Below are 17,290 nucleotides of genomic sequence, written 5' to 3'. Positions count from 1 at the left end.
AAAGAATTTTTCGTGATGAAGAAAAGTCGGTTCGCCGATGTGTTACACATGCACGCCGGCATGCATGTGTGGCAGGAGGCAAAAGTCGGACTGCTTTTGCCTCCTCCTCCTTCTTTTCTGCTTTACAAGCGCGGCTCCTTACGCGGCACCGCTATTCACGGAATTCAGTCACGTGACCGGCTCCAATCGACGTAGCGTGGCTCCCTTACGCGGAACAAGTGGCTTCCCCGCATAACTAAAGATTTCAAGATGGCTGAATGCACAACTCTGGCTCCTGTAGGGAGCATGTACAGGAAGTCCAAATCCCAGAAAAAAGTGCGCATGGTGATAAGGGTTACGCTTAGAGTAGACGAAAGCGGCAAATGAGGAATTTGAAGGGAGGTTCATGGAATTGGTGAGTGAATGTTAGGAAGTTAAGTGCTAAGTTACTATATGCGGTATTCTGGGCACTTCTAGCTACCTTGACAGGGGCCGAATATCCTTTCCGATTCGGGTATTCATTGCATCCTTTTAAGAGGCAAAGTTTTGTGTTTTGTAATTCAGTTGGTGTTTTCTGATGTTCCGCGTGCCCGATGGCTACGTAGGTGTTAAATTGTCGTACGGTTGACTGCACGGGGTTTATTTCACGGAGATCCTAAAGTTGAAATCGAAGTTCCCTCACAATCTGCATCAGTGTAGTGACGTCAGAGATTGAGTCGTTTTGCAACTTGAGTTTCTTTCACTCCGAATCATCCCGACTCGAAGTGTCGTGTTCGCTTGCGTCCTGCGATCAAACACTTTTTTTTGTGCCTGCCGCCCATCACTGTGAGCAGACGACGCTTCACTTTCGAGTTTGAAGCTCTTTTAAGGCCCTTTGAGCGATCTCAAATTCTTTGAAATGGTGTAAGGTTGAAGAGAACGCGCAGTGGACTTTTGTGAGCGACGTGAAGGGCCATGTCATGCCGTTTCCACATGGAAGGCTGCCTCAGCGAAGTCGCAACCGAAGTTATGGAAACAGACACCGAATCCAGTTGTTTTGACTGTTTGACGATTTCCTTTTCAAAGTCCCAGGTCGTCGGGCACCTAAAAAAGGTAACTTTGTCCGCTTCTTTGACTTACCGATCATCCTCAGTGCTACATCTGCCGAGTACCGCCAGTGCCGCCATGTTTTCCGAGGGAGGGTAAAAAGCAGTGCCTCCTTTACAGGGTAATGCCTGGCGAGAGAGTCCGAAGAGCATGTTCACGCCCTCTCCTAACCTCCTCTCTCGCTCGATGCGCCTTGCCACTAGGGGCGCTCCTATCTTGCCGCTTTCCGTGGACACCGTCAACACCATGCAGGCTCAGCTTGCTGTGCTGGCTGCTTTGAGCCGCGGAGTGGGATCATTGTTTGTTTGGAAGAAAATGTATTAAAGATTGTGGGCTTGGTTTTTACACGGAGGATATTTAAGTAAGGACGAATGTTAGTTGTATAGCGCTATGCTCCGTTTACCCTTAAGCTGAAACTAGAAGCTCCGTGTTTAGTGGGAGCTCGCTGGCTTCCGCAGTGCTTTGGTTGTGCCTGCCTGCGGCAGAAAGCCTGTGTGAAGGCAGAGCTGTTAGTCTCAACTTAGGAGTGAACGGAGTATAGGGGACCCGCAACCGGTGTGTTGGCCAGCTGGTAGATCAGGGGGAGGGAAACGCACGCTCAGAACCCAGGGATCCTAGGCTCCATCCCCGCCACTGTTAGTTCCGACCTGAATGGGAGTCAATCTGTAGAGCGGTCGAGTAATCTCTGTTGCGTGATGCCCGTTTACTATACCTGCTCCTTTTAGTCATAAGTATGAGCGAAGAAGCTACGAAAGCATGAAATGCCTGCTATGCACCCGCGATTGTGGCGTGAAGAGCTGTTAAAGGGCAACTCCGCTCACTTTCGAAGTTTTCGGGATGAGAAGTGATTTTGCATTGAAGAGCCCTAGTAAAAGACACTACGTCATTTGCCTCGCGTAAAATGGGATCTATATTTTTAAGTCTAATTTTAAACACTAGCAGAAACCTAAACTTTGGCTCCGTCCAACAACATTGGCCTCGGTCCACCAAGAACATGGCTATCACGATGTACAAAGTGTCACGTGATCCTCTACACGATCGTGGGCGGGATTGGGGTAGGCGTGTGCAAGTGCAAGTGTCGTCTGCACCGCATTGTTGACCATATTTTGATGTCTACGACATTCAACGTCTGAACAACTGCGGCATAAGTCTGCGCACATAGTTTCTGTATTGTGGACGAAACTCTGAGAGACAATAATTTTAAAGGGACCATGAAATGACTTTTTTACTTTTTCCAGATACTTTTACATTAAACCGTCAATGTTCACTGAATGCCGAACAGGCATCCGTTTTCGTCTCTGGTCATTAACGTCTACACAAAAAATTAATGAAATATCGACTTTTTCTTTCTCTCCAACTGACTGCAAAACAAGCCGTGACGTACGCTGTTTCCGGAACCGGAAGTTCTCTCGGCAGTAGGAGAATAGGAGCGTTAGCGGCAACGAGTTGGGGTGCGCCAGTAGGTTTTACTGCGCTGATGTCATCGACGTATTTTCTGAATCGGCGCCTCTCATCGCCGCATCGCAGTTGAGCGAAACTAATGAGATATGTTGCGCTACAGCGACAGCGTGGGACTAGTCCCATACGCCGGTATGCCTGTTGGGAAGTGCGGCGAGTCTTACTCCAGAAGTCAACCCAACTGCCATTGTTGGCAAAAGGCGGCCCGTGTCAGTCGTTTGCAAAGCGACGTAGATGGAAACAAATTGCCGCGGCGTTTTTCGCGACCTCGGAGATGCAGGAGCGAGCCGACGTTAAAAAAGATACGTTTGAACTACGAGTGTCAGCAAGAGCCACGTAAATACCTGTTCACACTCGGAGCGGATGCGCGCGTTTGATGGAAGTGCTGTATTCGCGCTGTTGGTAAGCGCTTCGGGACCGATCTTTTACGATTGCAACTCGATACTGACGCGACACTCGGCAAAGAAAGGTTGGACCGGCAGTGCATGTATACCTCCCACGAACTGTTATAGCTCGACAGTGACGTGCAGTCGGTCAGAATAAAAATGGCATACCAATAACAAAGTGTACATACCGTGTTACGAAGGTAATTCATACGGCGTTTATTTCAGCTCTACATCACACAAAACAAGAAGATAGAATCGACGAGAGTTCCTTTTCGACGAGTGTTAGTCAACACTACCTCGGAAAACAAGGGGAAGAGATTGACCTCACCTCTTAATCTAAAATTGAGGTCAGCGATCAAACTATAATACGGGAAGGGTCCACAAGGGTAGCGCTGGCATATACCATTCAGCACGCCAGCCGGTCGTAGGCAGACAGTCTTGCGACGAAACAACGCTGCGCCGAGTCGGAGTGCCTGCTAGGCCTATGTTCTGAGCAGCTCGCTTCGTCGGAGTCGTTGGATTCGTGGCCATTGTCGCTCTTCTCGGGTGTTTGTGGATCCAGCGTTCTTGTTCGTCGTGGTCTGTTTTAGGTACTTTTTTTCTTGCTGCTTGAAGTCGGCACGCGCGAGAAGAACACGTAGAAAAATAAACGTTCAGTGAGTCAGAGTTTTGAGAGGAAAGAAATCAAAGGAAATAAACGTTCGTCGCGACCCCACTAACTGAAGTCGGCCCTGCCCTACTGCGCACGCGCAATAGTTGCTTCGTATACCACACGATAGATGGCGCTTGGCTCTCAGCATTATCAAATTTGGCAATTTTCGCCACACATCTCTAATTATGCCACAAAATGTGGATCTGAATATTATTTAACAAAACTTTTAGGAAACATTCGCCGGCTATTTATTGTTTACGATCGCGGTGCTGGTGAGGTAGGCTCTTACCCAATAGGCGACATGGATTCGGCTGACGTGCTCCGTTTCCGCAGATGCATCATAGTGAAAAAGCGAAGGAAAGAAGGCGCAAAAGAGTCCAGTTTTCTTTTAAAAGTTCTATAGCAAATAATTTTTTTTGGCTCCCTATTTTTGTGTTTTTGTGTTTCTTTTCACACCTTTTACGACGTGCGGTGGATGAAATTCGATTTTAAAATCATTTCATGGTCCCTTTAACGGCGAGACGACGATGGCGGTTGTGATGCGATACACGGCGGTAACGGTGGAACCGTGGCGGGGCTGCCGGACAGCTCCTAAGAAGCGCGCTGCGCAGGTGCGCCGAGAGGAAACTTTGCTGACATCACCCGTTAAGCTTGCCCGGAGGAGTAAAAGCAAGCAAAAGAGGGCAATGGTGATGACGTTTAGCTCAATGTTGGCTTTAGCCATGCCGTAGCCTTGACTGCGGTGTTGGCCGTGCCTCAATTCGCCTGCTCAAGTCAGCCGATTTCAGCAACTTGGCGAGTTGCAAAGTTTTCCGGACCGTTTAGGAAACATTTAGACAGATCTACGTCGTAATATCTGACATGTGAATTTCCTCGGTAATACTGAAGAGGACTGTGTTGTTTTTTAAAAATAAAAATGAAGTGGAGTTGCCCTTCAAGATATTGTGCTATATACTATTTTGCAGGGACTCAAATCATAACCGTAACCAAAACCAAAATTTTGCGGTTACAAAATTTTTTCAGTATCCACAACTGCAATGAAACCGTTATTTGAAATTTATGAAAACTGTAACCTTAAATATTTCCCGGGTAACCCGAAAGATAAAAATATTAGTTTTTCTGGAGAATGACCTCGAGGAGGGATCTTGAAATGTCGTGGCCACTGATCTCCATAACAGCTTGCTGGATCGCGCATCCCACTTGGATGTGGCAGCCACAGGTTTGGCACCGAACGGCCATCTTGCATGTAAAAAAATTGTCTTTCTGGAGCATTGCGGAGGCTGGCGGCAGCGAGCTGAAGACACGGTTTGTACTCGTTCGTCATCGTTCGCCGAAGAGTTTTTTTTAGACCTTGTGTAAACGGTGAGACTTGCCTGCGAGAACACGTGGCGTGATCAAAGCTTCCTTGGCACGCCAAAGTGTTGCGTCTCTGTGCCTTTGCACGATTGAATAACAATCAAGAATCGACGCTGTGTGTATGTGTTTTGCGAGTGCAATGTGCGTGAAGACATATATGCCTCTGGAGGAGCGTTTTACTTTATTTGAACGGCTAGATTTGTAACTTGCAGCACTCGCGTCGCACGTCAACTGTGCGATGATGCGCTGCGTCGTCGCACAGTTGAAGCAGCGCGGCCTTCCGTTCGAAGGCGGTGAGGTTGCTCCTGTTGTCTGCCATCGGAACACTGGAGCTCTCCGATCTTGAGGTATCGGCATCAAAAACTGGAGGAACTGGAGGATTGTGAGGTGGGTCCGAAGTATGTAAACACTCGGGCGAAGGCTCCAGCGCACTGCTGCGTAAGTCCTTTGGTTTTGCGTATTGTCTCTGCTTCCCAAAAACCTTCCGCGTCCCGGGCTTTACAGCAGGCATTTTTCCGAACAAAAGTTGCATAATGAAGGCGGTGAAGAGATCGAAGAGCTGTATCAGCGCTGATGATACATGATACAACGGGTCGGGGCGGGGCGGGCGGGGGGGGGGGGGGGGGGGTCGTGCGTTTTGCGCTGCGCGCAAGGAGGTAAGAAAGATAAGCGGAGAGCCCTCGCCTAAGCAACGCCTAAGCAAACAAAACAGCTTGCGAAAGGCGGCAAAATAAAAAAAAAACAAGGAACTAAGAAAAAAAACAAACAAAGAGGAGTTTTTTTTTTTTTTTGCACAGCTTAGTTTGGTTACAGGGTCGGGCACGGGGCGCAAAGAGATAAGAAGTTACTTCGATTTTTCAGGATAAAAGGTAAGTTCATTATGGAGTAAATACAGTAAAGACGGACGCAAAAATTTTACTTCGCGTAATGACCGCCCCCCCAACTTTGCATTGATTTTTCGGAAAAAAAAGTGTGTTCATTCTGCGAGTAAATACGGTACTCTCGATAGAAAAGTCCGCATGCATTCGAAAGAGGAAAGAATGACGATTCCAACGAGGTTATGCGGTCGGCGCTTGGCCCACTAGGCCTATCAGGGGCGCGTTTCCAAAACGACTGTCGCGGGCGTGTTCTCCGAGCTCGAAACGTCGTGCAGATGCTGGGAGCGCTTCAATAAACACGAATTGTAGCTTTCATACTACAGAGACATGAATAATATTTATTAGTTCAGAGACCAAAACAGCAATGATCTAAAAATTGACTTTTCCCAGAAAAATTGTGATTTCTTGCTTAATGTGAAAGCATTAACTGTCCCATGGAGCACAGCCGGCGTTATCTGATGTCTGTAGCAACAAAAAACGGCACCTAAATACCCATTAGCTGAGCAAAATGGCACGTAAATTTCCATTGGCTGAGCAAAACAGCACATAATTTCTCAATGGCTGCAAAGCGGATGCACCTGAGAAATAAAACACAAAGAAAAGCACAGCAACGCTAAGGTAGCGATTTGGGTGAGTTGGTATCGTTATTCATGGTGAAAAACAGCTCAGAAACGAATACAGCGAGAAGGAACAAATACGATAGGACAAAGCTGTACTGGCAACTAAAGTTTTATTTATCTTCCTAAAGATTCCTTTAATCTTTCTCACTAATAAAACTTTTGCGAGTACAGCTTTGTCCTGTCGTGTTCGTTCCTTCTTGTCCCTTTCGTTTTTGAGCTGTTTTTCACCATGAACACAGCAACGCAGATGCTTTGTCACGGAAGCCGTAGTGAAGCGAGCGAGGTTCGCCGCGCCTATGCAGTGGGGGAGCGTGATGTTACCGCCTGAGCGCCATGTGATAAAGGAAGACGTGGCGCGCTGCTTGTAGGAATGCGCTACGTATAGGAATGCGAAGGCATTCCTAAACGTAAGCAGTCTTAAGTGTCTCTGCCAAATTTTTTGAAGCACGGGAGGGCAGTTACAACATTGCCTCGCCAAATGCGCGTCGTTGCCGTGAGCGTTCGAGCTGGCCAAAGCGAAACTGTTACGCCTGTCAGACGTAGTCGGAGGAGGGTGCAAAGAATTGTCACACTCGTGCTCGATGGGCCCGGAAAAATTGAGCGGTGGGTTTTCGACGACGAGTAGAGATATCACGACTGGGGCAAAGTGGTCTCAGTATGTAGTACAATCGCGCAACTCATCCACCGCAAAGAAAAAAAAACAAAAAAAAAAACAGCGTGATTTTGCGGACAAGTGGAGATATTCTGATTGTGACAAGGTTGACCTACCGTGGCGATCCGATGAATGATAATCACGTGAATACAGTTGCAGACGTTGCCGTCAAAAGGCTTTTATATATTCTATAACCCAGGCGATAAGGTAAGAAACCTAGTTTCTTGTGTGATGCTCCTGGGCCCGTTTGCTCGAAGCTGGTTAACTAACCGCGGTTTACCGGATTTCCCTACGAGGGGGAATGTTTGGTCACGTGACGGGCAAAGTAAGGACGGCGGGGAAATATGGTGGGGCCCCAATGAGTGAGCGCCGCTCACTTTGGAACTAATACGTCGTAGTAGCTGCAGTAGCGGGCACGTTAGTCAGCAATGAATGGTGCAGGAGTTTTTCGCGTTGCCTTACCTCACTTAAAACGCAAAACATGAGCAATGACCTCGCTGCATTTTTTAGATAGACTTTCGACTCTGGCCATTCCTAAGCCTGAACGCGATAATTGTCGGCATGGCAACGTTTTTGCAGAGTTTACTCATGACCTACTTGTTAAAATGAATAATAATTACCAAACAGATGTAATATTTCTCGACTTCGCGAAGGCCTTCGACCGTGTTCCGCATCGTTATCTACTCACCAGGCTTTCAGTTCTTGGTATTGATTTGACTATCATCGCTTGGATTCAGGATTTTCTCACCTTAAGAGTTCAGTTCACATTGGCTAATAATCACAAATCACCCTTTGGTAAAGTAGCATCAGGAGGTCCCCAGGGTGCAGGACTCTCCCCACTACTATTCTTAATATACATAAACGACCTTCCTCATGACATCCTTTCAAAAATTAGGCTATTCGCCGATGATTGCGTGATATATCGCCCACTCACAAATGATTCAGATCATCTCATATTGCAGGACGACCTAACACAAATTAATACCTGGTGTGAACAATGGCTGATGCCTCTCAATCTGGACAAGTGTAAAGTAGTTTCGTTTACCCGGAGAAAATCTACAGATACGTATTTATATTCACTCGGCGGCACCCCAATTAATACTTCAACTTCTTATAAGTACTTAGGAGTAAATTTAACCTCAACGCTTTCTTGGGTTCTGCATGTCGATAATATTATAGCTGAGGCATCGCGCACACTTGGATATCTGAAACGTAATTTAAAGTCCGCGCCCAGTCACCTTAAGAAACTTGCATACATAACATTCGTTCGACCAAAGCTTGAATATGCGTCATCCATCTGGCACCCTTCTCAAGCTTACCTCTCTGATAACCTGGAACGCATACAAACCCACGCAGCCCGATTCATCGCATCAGCTTATACTCATGACATCAGTGTGACCCAACTTAAAGAAACTCTAGAACTACCCTTACTGTCCAGTCGAAGATTGAACTCTCGGTTATGTTTATTGCATAAGTTCTACTATAACTATCCATACTCCCATACCACTCCTCTTGCTCCTCCAGACCGAGTATCATCACGCCTTAATCACAGTCAATGCATCAAGCGTATTGCAGGCAAAACGCTTGCCTTCAACACTTCCTTTTTCCCTCACGCAATAGCCATCTGGAACTCCCTTCCCGACGACATTGTAGTCATTACTGACCCAATAACGTTTCGCCAGGAAGTCTCTTTACACAACCACTAACCACTCCCGACTAAACCATATCAGTACTTTGTGTTTTTTACTATTGTTATTTTGACTCTCTCCTTTTCCTATTTTTGTCGTTTTCAAGTGTCAAAGTGTATTTTAGTTCTCGTCTACTCCCCCCCTTATGTAATGCCCCACCCGGGCCCTTAAGGCAAGACACTGGTTCTAAAATCGACTTTTTTGTTTATTAATGGATTATAATGAAAATCAGTGTGTATATGTGTTTTGGCTTCCTCTTTTCAAATATTCAATTAGTTCTGCAATATCTCAATCACTTTTTGAGTTACGAAGAAAATAATGAAACCTAATTAGGTCATTTCTTACGACTCATTAAGGAACTTTCTAATACAAATTTTTTTGCATAAGTGATATGGATTTGTAGCTAAAGACCTGTCATGCAAGATGATGCTATTTATATTTTTGTAAAAATAGATCATTGTATAAAACTAGTCTAATTAGGTCAAGTACACTATTTACAAAGCCTAACGAGGTCACATTATCACTAATAATAAAATTTCGGGCCCATACTGTCATACAAAAATAGCATCACCCTTCAGTTCACTTCTTTCTGAATTCAACGGTATAAAGTTTATAGAAATCCTTGAAGAATAATCTCATGAAAACAACCGTAAGGCTAGGCATGTAGACGAAAAATGCGAAGCTGAGAAAATTGCAGTTGAAGTTTTGACACTCATTGCATAAAATTTAGTAAGGGATCCCATGCAATAATGTTCAGCAATATGAAGCATAGTTCTATCTGAACAAATTCAGATGAAAAATTCTGCAATCCGTTCACAAGAACCTTTAAAAAATAATATAAAACTGAGAAATAATGTCTGCAATGTAAAATCAAGTTATAAAAGTATGAGTAGACTCTATAAGGGACAACGGGAGGAGGCACCAAGGGTTGCACGCTCCGAAAGCAGATTTTGTTTGGTCCTGAAAAGGGCCTTTGTTCGTGTAGCACTTGAAAGGGGAGCCCCTCACAGCCGTCCAGGACTGTAGTCCCCAGCTGTTCCAGTTTGGTGTTGCCTGGAGAACCTCTGCTTTGCATTGCTGCTGCTCTGGTGGGCAGCGTTGGCCTTACGCAAAGGCAGATTGTCCTTCTCCATGTTTGGAGAGCTTTCATGCCCACTACAATGAACTGTGTCCCAGCGTCGCGCGTCTGGCCTCCTGTGGTGACGCCGAGAAGGTCGAATTTGCGCTGGGTCGCCGACTTTTCCGATAGCGCACGCTTGCATTCGTCCGATCGTGCGACTCGTTGCGCCTGCTCGGCCGTGGAGTAGTATGCGGTGTCGGCACGAACCGCGCTCGCAAAGCTCGACAAACTGCCGCTGCTCCATGGATTCGCGATGTCTCCGGCTGATGTTTCCGGAAGATCCAAGGCATCCGGCGGTGCCGATCGCGGTGGCGCACTTGCAGCAGACAGCTTCGGCTTTTTGTTCCACGGTCGCTTCCTCTTCCTTCCAAACGCTTGCCGCGTGCTCGATTTCAACCGAGCGTCGTCCGGCATCTCAAGAACTCGAAGCGAAACAAAAGAAAACACGCGCGACTTCGTAGGAAAACAAACCAACAATGTTCAACGCAAGCGCGCGAACGGGAACTAAAACGTGCGCTCGACCACGGAGGAAACAAAGCAGACAGGCCTAAGGAGACGGGCGGAGACGGGCCCAGGAGCAGACGACGCACCTCTCGCCAGCGCGGGAACGGAAAGGAAGAAAGGAGAAAAAGAGCGGAGGGGCGCGTTTAGGCCAATAGCAGGGGCGCTAGGCACCGCGCGTGCTCTGACGTACGGGCACCTTGCTAGCCGGCCAATGAGCTATCGCAATTGGGGCCTTTGAAACCCGCGGAATGTGGACGTTCCCCGATGTTGTCGCGATAACGAATGGCATGGGGACGTGGGGAAAATAAGCGGCTTTCCAACAAGACCAAGATGGCCGCGATCCGACGAGCGATCGCGAAACGCGCGGGGCGCGAAGTTCCACTTGTTTTCATTGAACTCGCTGTGCCAGGGCGCTGCGGGGACATCGTAAATATCATTTTTTTCATGCTTAGACATTGAATTCGACATTGAAACTTTGCAGGCAGGTACCTTAGACTACAATTAATCCAAATAGGTGAATTTTGAAAAACGCGAAATTTCGCGTTTTTTGAACATTTTAAGACCCGCGTCTCCCCTTAAGGATAAATAAATGAAATGAAATGAAATGAAACGTCTTTGGAAAGTGGATTGCCTTGACTCAATCAGCCGGGTATTGATAGCACACAAAAGCAGAGAGCGTTCCCATAGACCTTTTGCTAAATTTCAAAAGCACCGAGGTGCATGCTACGAGTGCAGTTACACGCGCTGCCCCTGCTGGCGTCTGCAGTTATAACTGTTCTGAAGCAAAAAGCCTAAAACAAATTTTGCCGTGCTCGCGCGTTCGTCAAAGATTTATTATGATCATTTACTTCAAATCTTTTATAAGTGGAAGACCAGTGCGCGCGGATCGTAGAATTACACTTCCAGCGTTCTTCTCGATTGTCGGGTAATTTACTAATAGGTCAATTTTCAGTGGAGCCGAGTTACAGGTTTTTCAATTTATGACGGTGTTATATACAGTTCTTATATGCTGGCCAACCATGCTGCCGGTGTACCGCCGCCTTTCATTGCTCACTTCTTTCTCATCGTTTCTAGGATTCAACTTCGTCGTCCTCTTTCAAACTCGGAAGGAAATTTCAACGAGGCTTTTCTTCACTTCATACTGCCAAATATTTAGAAAATTTCCAAACAAGGGTTAATTTAGTTTTACCTTGCCGATTATTTGTACCACGAGCAATAAAAATTGTTTCTTAAACTCAAATATATGCCGCGCTGCGTCGCGAAAACCAGGCAGCGCGCATCTTTTGGGTCCCCCTCATTTCCGGAACCTTTTCACGGAAGCCACGTATATTCGCTACAGCCAGTAGGTGACACCAGCTACCACTCCTACCACCCCATAATAAAACATGGAGCTATCGCTCATCCAGCCCTCATCAAACATGGCTAGGTACTTGTAGGTACCTAGTAGGGAAGGGCGGTTAACTTTTAACTGCGGTTAAAGTTAACCGGCTTTGAGCAAACGGGCCCTGGGGACAAAGCCCATTTGTTTGTACTGTTCTATTTGGGCACACATACACAAGTGCTGTTTCAATTGACGGCGTGGTCGAGTAATAAAATCGAGTGGCCTCATGCTATGTTTCACGTCTTGCTTTAATCGTGTCACAAACAAATGCTTTATTGCATGCCGAAAAGGAAAGCCTGACTTTCGAACTTCGAAATTGACATTTCTAAAATTAACAGGGAACCGAGCCCCAGTTTCGGTTCCATGGAAAAAGATCTGAAGTCTTTGGCTGGTATAATTTCTCAAAATTTAAATTTGTTTTCTATTTTTTTTTTTTTTTTGACTGGATTTTTACTGGAGTTAGTTAAGGACTCTCACATAAACCGCCTGCTTACGAGCTCACATGCACCCAAAAATTAATGTCAGTAAAATTCTTCTTTAAGATTGAAAAAAAAAAAAATGGATAAACACTATTTTTTTAATTTTAAAATATTGTATGCAATAGCAAGTTTGTCTGTGAGTGGTCTGTGTTATGAAAATCTGGCTTCAGGCTAAAAATATAAAGTTATATTTAAACAAATAAGAATTAATATTTCAATCAAGTTTTTATTTCCACAAGAACTCAAGTCTGATTTGTACGATCAAGGTTCTTCACTTCACTTCACTTTACTTCACCTATTATAAAACGGCTGTATAGCATTTCAATAAAACAATTGTTGGAGACACCTGAAGAAAAAAAAAATGTTTCTTAAAGGGACAATGTAGGCAATTTCGGATATTTTTTTGGCGATTCAACTGGGTTCCAGGCACGTCTCAAGCCACGTTGCCCAAATTTGAGCCGTAACCGGCGCTTGTGTGCCGCACAAATTAATTAAACAGTCGCGGTAATAACCGTTCCGGGATCAACTGGGGCAACGCCTTGAGAGTTGCGGGAGAAGGCAGGAGAAGCGAAGCTCACGTGATCGTTGCGAGGCCAACAAGCTCGACGTTACAAGAGACGCGTCTGTGATCGTTTGAAACGAGAGACATACGTTTTGGTTTGCGATTTTTAGCAATACTGTTCTCATTTCCACCTGAATAACCATGACAACTATAATTCGGACCGGAAATGATTACTTAATTGTAAATAAAACAACATAATTGTTTTTCTCTTTGCTACGCTGGACGCGAAACAGGCAACGAGCAACTACGGGCAAACAAAATAAAATAAAAAAGAACACGTGGGAGACGTTTGGTTTCAGATGTCAGTGTCGTGTTTAGTTTGGGAGCACGGTACTCGAAAGGTTCTGCAAAATGGTAGCCATGCCAATTTTGTGCGCTGTAGATGGCTGTTCTAACGGTCGACTGAAGACTAGTATTCGTTCGGGCGACGCTAGTTTTTATGTGTGGGTTGCTGTTCATGTGCTTTGACGACGAAAAGAGGATGTCCGACTTTGGTGAAAACCAAAAATGGTGTTGTTTATTTTCTCCTTCTTGGGGAGTGTCCCCCGCTGAGGAACCGGTTCTCGCTGCCACTTTCCCCTCAGCATTTCCTCCGCGTCCCTGTCCTTTGGCAACGCACTGCTCTCGTCTAGCCCGCGTGAATGTTGCTCACTGCTTCCCTGCTCGGAACCTGCGGGCCGCTCATTGCCAGCTGGGCAGTCTCCGTCGGGGGATGGCAGAGGCCGCCACACACATACTCCCGTTCCGTTGGTGTTGGGTCACTGAATGGAAGCTCGAACTCGCTCGCGAGAGCGGCATTGTCGTCCCTGTTGACGGATTCAATGAAACGACCGCTCCATTGCGCTGCTATAACCCACCGTGGTAACCAGAGTCTCTATCTCTTAAATACTACCGATACCGACTATTCACACTTGACATCACTCCGTACGTCACCTTCATTTTCGGAGACCCAGAAATGAGAACGGAAATAGTTCAGTTTTGGTTTCTTCAGTTCTTTTTTAGGCACAGAAATACGCGTCACGAATGTCTACAAGAAATTAGGCAGCGTGCTAGGTTCCCAAGAAGCCTAAAAACACTATTAAAAAAAAATTAAATAAGATTGTCTTCATTGTCTTTTTAATAATGTGTGATTGGTAACTGAAACCGTAAAAATTAAAACCATAAAAAGCCAAAACGATACTGATATCAACAGGAAACTGTAACCGAAACATTATATTTTTCGGTTTAAGTCCCTGCTATTTTGCCTCAACTGTGGGCGAAAACACAGCTACAATTGCAAGCATGTTTCCTTGGCAATGTTCGCATTTCGCGAAAAGATGAGCTCATCACTTAGATGAGCTCATCATGTGCTATTCGATGTGTTGAAGGAAGGAAATGGAACAACCTGCAGTATCAGCTCGAGCCAAGGCCACACCGGCCTCGGCTCGAACTGATACTGCGGGCTGCTCTTGTTTCTTCCTTCAATACATTGAATCTTAAATTTATGCTTGTCTCTTCTCTCTCCTCTGTTCCTTTCTATTTGTGCGCAATTTTAACCATGCTCAATCATTACCAACTCGCCCAACTAACCACCTTACTTCCGTCATCAGCTTTTCAAGTTTATGCAAAGTTTCATAGTCACTAAATAGCCTTCCCAAGGTGCTTATATGTTCCCAAGCTTAGACGTTGTGCGAGTCGTAAGCTTGTGAATGCAAACTAATGTGTCACAAGCTTCATGGATGTGTGGCGCAGAATGATAACGTGACGAGGACACGAGGACGGCCATAATCGTAATGAAAACAGCTCGGGTTATAAATGACTTCCTATTAAATGATTCCAGTGGTGTGAGCTTTTAATGCCCTAGCCAAAGATGTTCGAGCAGCCAAATGAACATGGCACTGAAGAGTACAGCGACAAACAGGTGGTCGTCGCTGAACTCGACAAACGATCAGGGTATCACAGTCGTCTTAAAACAGCCTGACTAATGTTTTTATTGCGAAAGCATTAACTGTCTCATGGAGCGAGCTGACATGATTAGTCTGAAGTGCGAAAACGGCAGATAGTTTCCTTCGGTTCCATTGGTTGGCAAGCGTCGACGGGGCTTCCATTGGCCGCTGCGCTCGTCAGTTTCCATGACTGCTCACCCCATGGCGCTGTGTGTCCATCAGCGAGGAGCATCAAGGTTACCAAGGGAGCACATGCTCCGATAGGCGACGAAAAGTGTGCAGCAGACGAAATGGGAGCGGACGAGTGGCTTGCATGCTTTCGCATTCACAACTCATAAGGAATGCTTAGGTACACCTCAATCTTTCATTATCAGGTACTATGTCCAGCCATACTGAAACAGTTCATACCAATCTCTGGAACATTGTGTCGCATGAAGAATTGAGCAGCCACAACTTTTCAATGAGTGGGGCAACTGCAGCTCTTTGCCATGGTCGCAGAGGCTGAAGAGTGATGAGCGGCGTTCCACATCCAGACGCCGGTATGCCATAGAAGCAAATTTCTGCAGTCACGTCAGCGGGAAGAGATGTTTTCTGCTGTTAATCCACTTGTTTGCAGCATTGCTGACATCGATGTGGTGCTCCCAGGCATCATAGTCACTCATTTATGAGAGACATCGGGTACTGGACTTGCAATGCTCGATAGACATTTAACAGGAAGTTGCCTATGCTTAAAGTGCCCTTTTATGACACCATGGCATTCAGCTGCATTCAACGGCTTGGGCGCTTTACTCATGTCCTCGTCGCTTTGTCTTCCTCCTGCTCAACAGATGGTTTCCCTTTCCTACCAGTGCGCCATTGGCTGCCGCGGCAGACTACTGACTTGCTGTGGACAGGGGGCACATATGATTCTCTGCCACAATATAACCATGCTCATTTACTTGCCTGGAAATTATGTCCAGCCCAGATCGCATTCACTGGTTGGGGAAGCCAGTTCCCTGCCTAAAAATAAAAAAAAAAGGGTTATGTAAGGCACTCATATCAAATATACAAAATGTAACCACAAAGATAATATTTCCTAAGGTGCTACTCCTGCTCCTGGACTTCATCTTTAGGGAGGAGATTTCTGAAGAAACATATAAAATAGTTTGACTTCAATCCATGACTGCCATAAATGAGAGTGACAGTGTTGAGATTATTAATAGCCGAAATGATCAAATAGAAATTAGAAAAACTAAAATTTCGAAGAGAGCTCTCTTGATTACAGAAGGTTAGCAACCCTGCTTCTACACACCAAACATCAGTGACAGTCCCACCGCCTCATGCACAACATGTTCTGGGCCTGTGTTTTTGCCCGCGAAAGTTGGACGAGCTAAGCATAGCTGCGAAGACTATGATGCCCGGTAGCTACTTCCTGGTTTTGATCACCGAAAGCACAGTCACCGTGCCCAATGCTTTATGTTGTGCCCATTACAACAAGCCTTTGTAGAAACATGTAAGCAACATAAAATAATGTTTAAAGCAGCTGAAAGAGCGCTTAGGCCAGGCCGCATAGTTTACAGTTTACGTATCCGAGAGAGAACTACGCCGCATAGTTTGCAATAAGGAAATGTCGCTGAACGCTTGCCTGCTTTGAGTATCACTTCAATTTGCAGTCCTTTTCCTTCTGCATCGGGAGTTCCAAGCGCTTTGTCGTATCAGAGTCCCATTAGAGGATCCTATGAGGTTTTTAAACTTTCTTGTTGAGGCGTGTGGACGCGGCACTGGAGTCGGGCACTCACTCGAATACCTTTTCGTGCTTGTTGAACCCAGATAAGCATTTGTTTCTCGTCTTCGGTGAATCCTAGTTCAAGCTTCTCCCGAGTTTTCATAATGAAGGAGACGTCGAAACTCGCATGACGCCAAATGTGTCCAGAGGCGAGGGACGCCAACGAGTGAAACGAAAAGAAACAAGCGCCAGGAGCCATCGCTCAAATGAGCCAACGTTGCCCGACGGAAAAGCGCATTTAGAAAACACATAGAACGTTAGTTTTGAAACCTGCGAATCAGCATCTTTCACGATTTGCGTTTCGTAGGCATGCCACAAAAGAAATTTAAAGAAGCAACTTTTTTCTGAAGTGTAAAACCCTTTTTAAAGGGGGACCAGCAGAAATATTTTTCCGCCTGGCGGAAAGTCCTCCTTGCCCTCTTTCTCTCTCGTATTGTAGCACGGCGAGGCGAGGGGGAAGGTCCCCTTTTGTGCTGGCTTCTGAGAGGATAAGCCGAGAAAATCCCCCTTCTGAGTGACAGGCGAGGGGTGCGGCAGCAGCGACCTCGTGACTTGCAGGTATCTTCAGCTCCTATCGCGTAATCTGCCCTATTTTTCGGCGCTCGCCAAGCCTAGCCCCTCGGGTGCAGGTTTTACGATGCTGCAAGGCTGCGCCCTTGCAGTCACCGAATTTGAGCTGTCGAAGTTTTTTGGTTTAGCCCGTGGCAAAGTAAACGCATACTTAGGAGCTGCGATGCATCCCCGCAACCTTTGAAGGAACGTTTCATAAATATTCCTGGTTGATCAAGGAGCTCAAAAC

The 17,290-nt window shown here is 46.0% G+C and overlaps 1 protein-coding gene across 1 annotated transcript in view; it reads left to right on the top strand.

The window, feature by feature from the left end:
* Positions 1-17,290, top strand: part of LOC115312063 (zinc finger protein 28) — a 34,338-nt gene that overhangs the window by 10,247 nt on the left and 6,801 nt on the right.

The sequence above is a fragment of the Ixodes scapularis genome, unplaced genomic scaffold, assembly GCF_016920785.2.
Source record: "Ixodes scapularis isolate PalLabHiFi unplaced genomic scaffold, ASM1692078v2 PGA_scaffold8__174_contigs__length_109621045, whole genome shotgun sequence".
In the NCBI taxonomy this organism is placed as follows: Eukaryota; Metazoa; Arthropoda; class Arachnida; order Ixodida; family Ixodidae; genus Ixodes; species Ixodes scapularis.
The sequence above is the reverse complement of the archived record's forward strand: the minus strand, read 5'-3'. Positions and strand labels throughout refer to the sequence as shown.